The following is a 6317-nucleotide window of genomic DNA, read 5'->3' as shown; positions in this document are numbered from 1 at the left end:
CATTGTCACCGAGTTTCACTCACACCCCAGCTCCTGTACATACCGAAGTAGAGGGGGCACAAAAAATTGGTTGACGTTTGCAGTTTGTCACCATCTCTCTGCTGGCTCGTCCCTGTATTTGGTGCACAAATCCAACGAATTTCCATTGCTGCCACTGCTTTCAAAGCTTCACATTGCTACCATTGCTGCCGACCACGTTCGCCACCCTTTTACGGGCGGAATTCTGCGTTTGTCGTTTTAAAAATTTTACCAACGTTGACATTTAAGTTAATTTGCATATTGCCGCACAAAATTTGCCGGCTGGCGGTTGCCGAGGCTGATGATGATTATGACAATGAGGACAAGGAAATGGCTTGGGCCCTGAACTCCATCAATGAATGTCACAGCGCACCTATCCTTTTGCTTTCGCTTCGTGAAAGTGCTATATTTGCATTCTATTCGCCGCTCTTTTATCGTGCCGAGTCAGTTTTAAAAACTAAATGTTGGCCAATTACAGCGGGAATTAACATAAAGATCCCATTCAAGGAAATTCTGGAATTACCAGCATCATCTGCATATATAGTTGGCAAGGGAAATACATTTCTGCTCTTATTAATACAGCTTAAATTGGATATTAAGGCTTTGTGCTTCTGGGAATGGGCACTTTAATTCGCCCAAAAATTCAATGTTCGGCAAACGTTAATTTGGGACCAAAAGAGTTTAAAATCTCAGCCATATGAGTGGCAGTAAACCGCAGCATTCCGAACTACGTGCACGTTGCATATTAATCAAATCCGCTCGGCAGCAGCGAGTTGTTGCAATTTTGCTGGATTCAGAACGCCATAAAATATGCCAGCAGAAACCGAAGAGTGCCCGCATCCACATCCCCATACTCATCCACATTCCCATCCACATCCTCATCCAACCTCTCTGTTGGCATCCGCAGGGGATCACACTTGTCTATGCGCGTTTAGCACGATGGCTGCCACAAGGCTTTATGGCTGCCTTGCCACCCAGCTCGTGGCACCCAATTTCCGGTGCTTGCGTAAATACATTATGCAGCTTACAACTACTTAACTGGCGGCACAGTGCGGGGAACTCGCGGCATAAAGTGGCAAATTCAAGGTGCAACTTTTGTCGATACAAGCTTCTGGTCCTCCCCTTACCCCACACCACACCCCTTACCACCGTGCCAAGGAGACGCCCTGAAAGGATGCAATAAAAGTGCACGGAAAACTGTGAAAAAGGTGAAGATTACGCACTGAATAAGAATACGAGGCTTTCCGAAATGGGTGTTAGTGCACAGGAAAAAATTATGATCTCAATTTCCTATCTGTTCAATAAGGGAACGAAAAAACATCCGTTGGAAAAATAAAAGTGGAAACATTTTTAAACAAGTACGTATTAAGAATGCCATTCGATATAGGAATATACTTTTGCTTTTCGTAAGCGTTCAGCATTTTATACTGATTTTTATTTTAAACTTACAAGAATGTTTGCTCATTCAAAAAACTTGCTAACTGATCTTTTTGTACGTCGCTCAAGAGAGGCAATATAAAACTGTTTGTAAAAATACAACCTTTTTGGTTTCTCTGTAAATGGCGCCAAGTATGAGTGCGGTGAAAAGTTCTGCGAGAGAACTCGCACTCAACCTGAATCCAGACAGACACTTTGAGGCAGCGCCATTCACATGACAAACATGTGTGATACGCCACTTGCACCCAGCCAGCAGCCAGTGCTATCTGCATTTGCAACAACAGTTTTTCTTTGCTGCAGCCTTTTCCACCCTTTTTCCAACCCTTGCCACCCACTTCGTCAACACCCCGCCCACCAGATAGCTCGTCTGTCAGCGTGGCATACTCATGAAAGTTAAGGACTTGCATAACTTCTGGCATTTATGTGCGCTTTTCACCTGCTTGCCAACAGCTTCACCTACTTTTCACACCCGCCCCCCGGGCGACCGCCTACTTTTGCATGCTTCATTACGCTAATGCCGTGTTTTCAAATTATTTTACAAGCCCCCACCCGCTGGCGAGTGGAAACCTTTCCGCCATTTGTTGCATACAAAATGGAAAAGCGGTCTGATTAGCATGTGATAAACTGGCTTGGATGCTTCTGTGACATAGTTGCCAGCCCAGTTGCATGGTAATCTGCTTTGGGATCGATTCGGATATGTGTGAATACAGCTCAGTACATTAAGAACTGCTAATGCTCCTCGGACTGAAGGCCCATTTAATTAAATGCATAATAATTAAGATTGGATGTCATCAAATTAATGAAAGTCAAAAGCAAGTCTCTGCGGCAAAGGTGATGGCCAAGGCGGGCAGGTATAACGACAGGTTGTTTGCTTTACATAATTATTTCATTAAGTGTTTTGTGTGCGCGGCTTTGAGACCGAAGCTGTCTTGAGCCGCCAGTCGCCGGCACTTCTGAGGGACCTTTTCACTTTTCCACTTTGGTAATTCCAGCATTTAACAAGTCGGAAAGCAACATCACCAGCAGCAGATATCCCGCAGCACTCGCCTTGACCTCAGGCAGGGCCAAAATCGGTGGCGAATGCCAGGATGCCATAATGCCACGATGCCAAGATGCGGGGAGATGTGGCATAGCTCATTAACAAACATTAGTTGCAAATGTTGTGAATTACTTAAGGAATTAATATTCCATGCTACACACACACACACACACAGTGGCTCTTTGGGGAGGAGAGGAGGTGGCTGGAACTTAATCTCCCCGAGGGCTTCTGGCACTCTACGACGGCAGCCAAATGAGCGAGAGTCATAAGTCCTGCCGCACAAGTACCCGCACACTCACATTTACTTCTTAAATCCTGCTCAGCGTCTGCTGTGTACACTGCGGCGTATACTTAATGCAAACTAATTCATTTCCACGTACACATACACATCACTATCCACTCGCACTCACGCTCACACTAGCACTCCCAATCGGTTATCATCGCCTTCATCATTAGAACGATGCTTGTCTGCTGCGCTAGTTAATGATAGTTGACCTCCCCGTAAGCATATTGAATTAATGAAAGCTCTTTGTCTGTTGACCAAGATATATTCACCGGCTCGCATCCCAATCTCCCATGAGCGAGGGCTTCCATCTTTGTCTTGTCCTTATAAATTGACTTGAAGCCGTCTAATCATCAGCCGCATTGTTGTCATTTGGAGATGAGCAGTGTTAAGTGATTAATAATTTTGAGCTATTTTGGATTAACTATTTCAGGTTCTAAGCTATACTAAGTATTGGTACTGAATGGTATTGAGTGTTTATCCTAAGTTTGTAAGCAAATAATATATATAAATTCCTTAATCCCATTATATTCTATTTTATAAAATTTTATTGTATTTTAGACTCAATTCCGTGAAATACTCTTATTCATCCATTTCACGCCATTTTTATCACAATAAATAATTATTTTTGTTCTTTGCGAGTTTGATGTTACCAGTATGCAATACAAACCGTCTCCGATTAAGTGTGCAGAAATTTTGTTTGACATTCAGTTGGTTCAATGGGTATTATATTTTTTGTTCCAAATATCACTTTTGAAGTTTTTATATAAAATAATTAATTTAAACGAATTTTCTGCTATTCGTCTCACAATTTCACGATTACAAATGACCCGTTTTACTGTTTTATAAGTGTAGCTATCCATTATCAGTTTTTTACCTAATTTTTATTAAATATTGAACATGTTTTTTGATGTATTTTTTGTTGAATGCCAGTCGCTACGGTCGAGTTCTCTGCTGAATGTTTATTTCAGGGCCCTTTTTTAAATTTGGAGCAACATTCCTTTTAGGTTCATCTGCCTTATCGCATTACTTACTCGAAGTGGCCAATGCTTCATGCCGAAAACGTTCAATGTTGGTCTTAAGCGGCTTTTGGGCCATTCCTCTACTGGCCTTCCCAATTCAACTTCCATGCAGCATTTTTAGCTTCCCAATTTTCAAAACGAACTGGTCGCAAATGCAGCTTTCGCATAAACAAAGCACGCACAACAAATTAAAACGATTCATATGAGTGTGTGTTTTTTGCCAAGCACAAACGGCAAACTCTTTCACTGCCAAATGGGATTGTGGAAAATAGGAAACTGGAATATTTTGTGCGTGTCTTGAATATTCTATGGCTGTTAATTACGTTGTTGTTGCTCCCAAACTTCAGCGATATCTTTGTCCATGGTGCAAACATTTGAATATTTCTACGATTTATTTGGCTATGTTAGGAAAATTAGCAAAAACGGAAAAAAGGAGACAACGATAAGAGGTGTGGCGGAGTATGAAAAATAACTTGCTCCTTTTTATGCGCAAAATATTGAAATATCAGTGGGCGAGGGAGGGACTCACTCGCACCGACAGCGGCAAGGCAAAGGATGCGATACCCTTGGCTGGCCGGACCCAAAGGATTCATCAGCGGCAACAGCTGTTGACTGCCGGGGCTGCCGAAAATGTTAGCATTTTGCGATGATGTATCGCTGGCATCATTATAACTGCTGCCAAAAAGTGCACAGTAAGTTAATTTGGCCAAGAAAAATTAAATAGTATCCTATTTCTAATTCTAATTCTATGGCTTTTGCATCGGAAGTCATCGATTTTGATTCTGTTTTAAAAATAAAATATTTTTATAATCTTGACTTGAGCATAGCATATAAATCTATTATTAAGTGTGTTGATTGCTTTTTTTTTTATATAGAACATGGGATTTTTTCCAGTGCATCACCCTCTCATTGCCCCCGCCCATGAAACCCAGATTGGGCTTCAAAATTTCGATGCGTTTTCACCCGAGCCCTGATGGGCCCTTGTGCGTGCCTCGGGTACTTGTTGTTATATTTATCACAGAAATGTACTTTATCTTTGCCGGTGCTCAATGCGCGGAGAGTAGAACCGGAGAGCCAGAGATTTGGCGGCAGGATCGGTGGCGGGAGTCCCGTAACCCTATACCCTTGGGCCAGGACATTCGTCAACAGCTGTTGTGGAGGAGAGTTCCCGTGGTTCTGTCGGTAATATTTGCCTTTCCCATCTGCCTGCCAGCGGATGTTGCGCAGATTTCCATGCAAACTAAATTATATAAAAATACAGCCACACACTGTTATATGATTAAACTTGCATTATAAGCCCGAAGTTGTGTGGTAAAAATCGGCCAACATGTGTTTGATTTTCACTTTTAAAGGGCGAAAGAATGTTGCCATTGTATGTATGTATTTTTAATGTTTAAATACATTTTGATGGATGGCAATAAAAAATGTTGTTTTACGATACAAGCCCTTTAAAGGTTAAATAAAAGCAAGTGTCGGCTTATGTATTTCAAATTCATCACGATATGATTTGGCTCTAGTTTCCCGAAATTTGCAATTGCATTCGTCAGTTTGCCCCACACTTTTCATTTTCACCTGGCCTGCTGATTTCAAGTCTCATGTATGCAAATGCCTTCAGTCTTCAGGATATTGATTCAAATGCAATATTCTGTGCGCGGTATAACTCACTCATTTGCATAAGTTCATTACTGTCCGAAGCTGACCTGGCCTGTATTTGACCGGCTGTTGATTTGTGGGCGGTGGTCTGGACCTATTCCCGTCCTGTCATTGATGGCGCCGTGAAATATGCGAAGTGGGTGGTCCATTTAGGAATCCATTATAGCTTTAAGTTCGCACAGATAACTTGCAACGAAGGAATTTTAACGTAAATTTTAAAAGACCGCAGATTCAGAAGCATTTAAATCGATTGTTCTAATAATACGTATAAAATAAATAAATCCATTTTCCGTTTAAGTTTTGATATACCAGTAGAAAAGCTTTGTATGACTTTAAAAGTCATAATTAATAGGAAAAGCCTTGTTGCTGTGCACAACTTCTTATTCCTGTTTTATTGTTCTCCACATTTATGTTTATTTATAAACCGACTGGCAACGTTTAAACAAAAGTCTTTCAAAGCTGATTACCCACTTTGGAATCTCAGAAATGTTGTGTGCATGCAGCACGGCCCTTAGTCCTGTTCTAAATCTCATATAACCGCTGCACTATTTTATAAACTTATTTTTCCCCATTCAATTTTCGTTGCCATGGCAAATAGCGTTTGTGCTCGCAACTAGCTGCCTGCTTATTGTTTAAGGAACACAGCCAATATGATTTGACAACAATCTTTTTTTGCTGCCGCAAGGATAATTTTCATTTTATCATTTTCTTTTCTCTTTCTCTATAGCAAATAAACTAAGACTATTTACTTTTTTATATTGTTTAAATCATTTTGAATATAAATGGATTTAAGATACACAAGGAAATTGATAATTTCAATATTGGATTTTTAATCAACATACCAAAAAAGGCAAAAAAAGATGGC

Source organism: Drosophila melanogaster, chromosome 3R (genome assembly GCF_000001215.4).
Source record: "Drosophila melanogaster chromosome 3R".
Lineage (NCBI taxonomy): Eukaryota > Metazoa > Arthropoda > Insecta > Diptera > Drosophilidae > Drosophila > Drosophila melanogaster.
Note: the sequence above shows the minus strand (reverse complement) of the source record.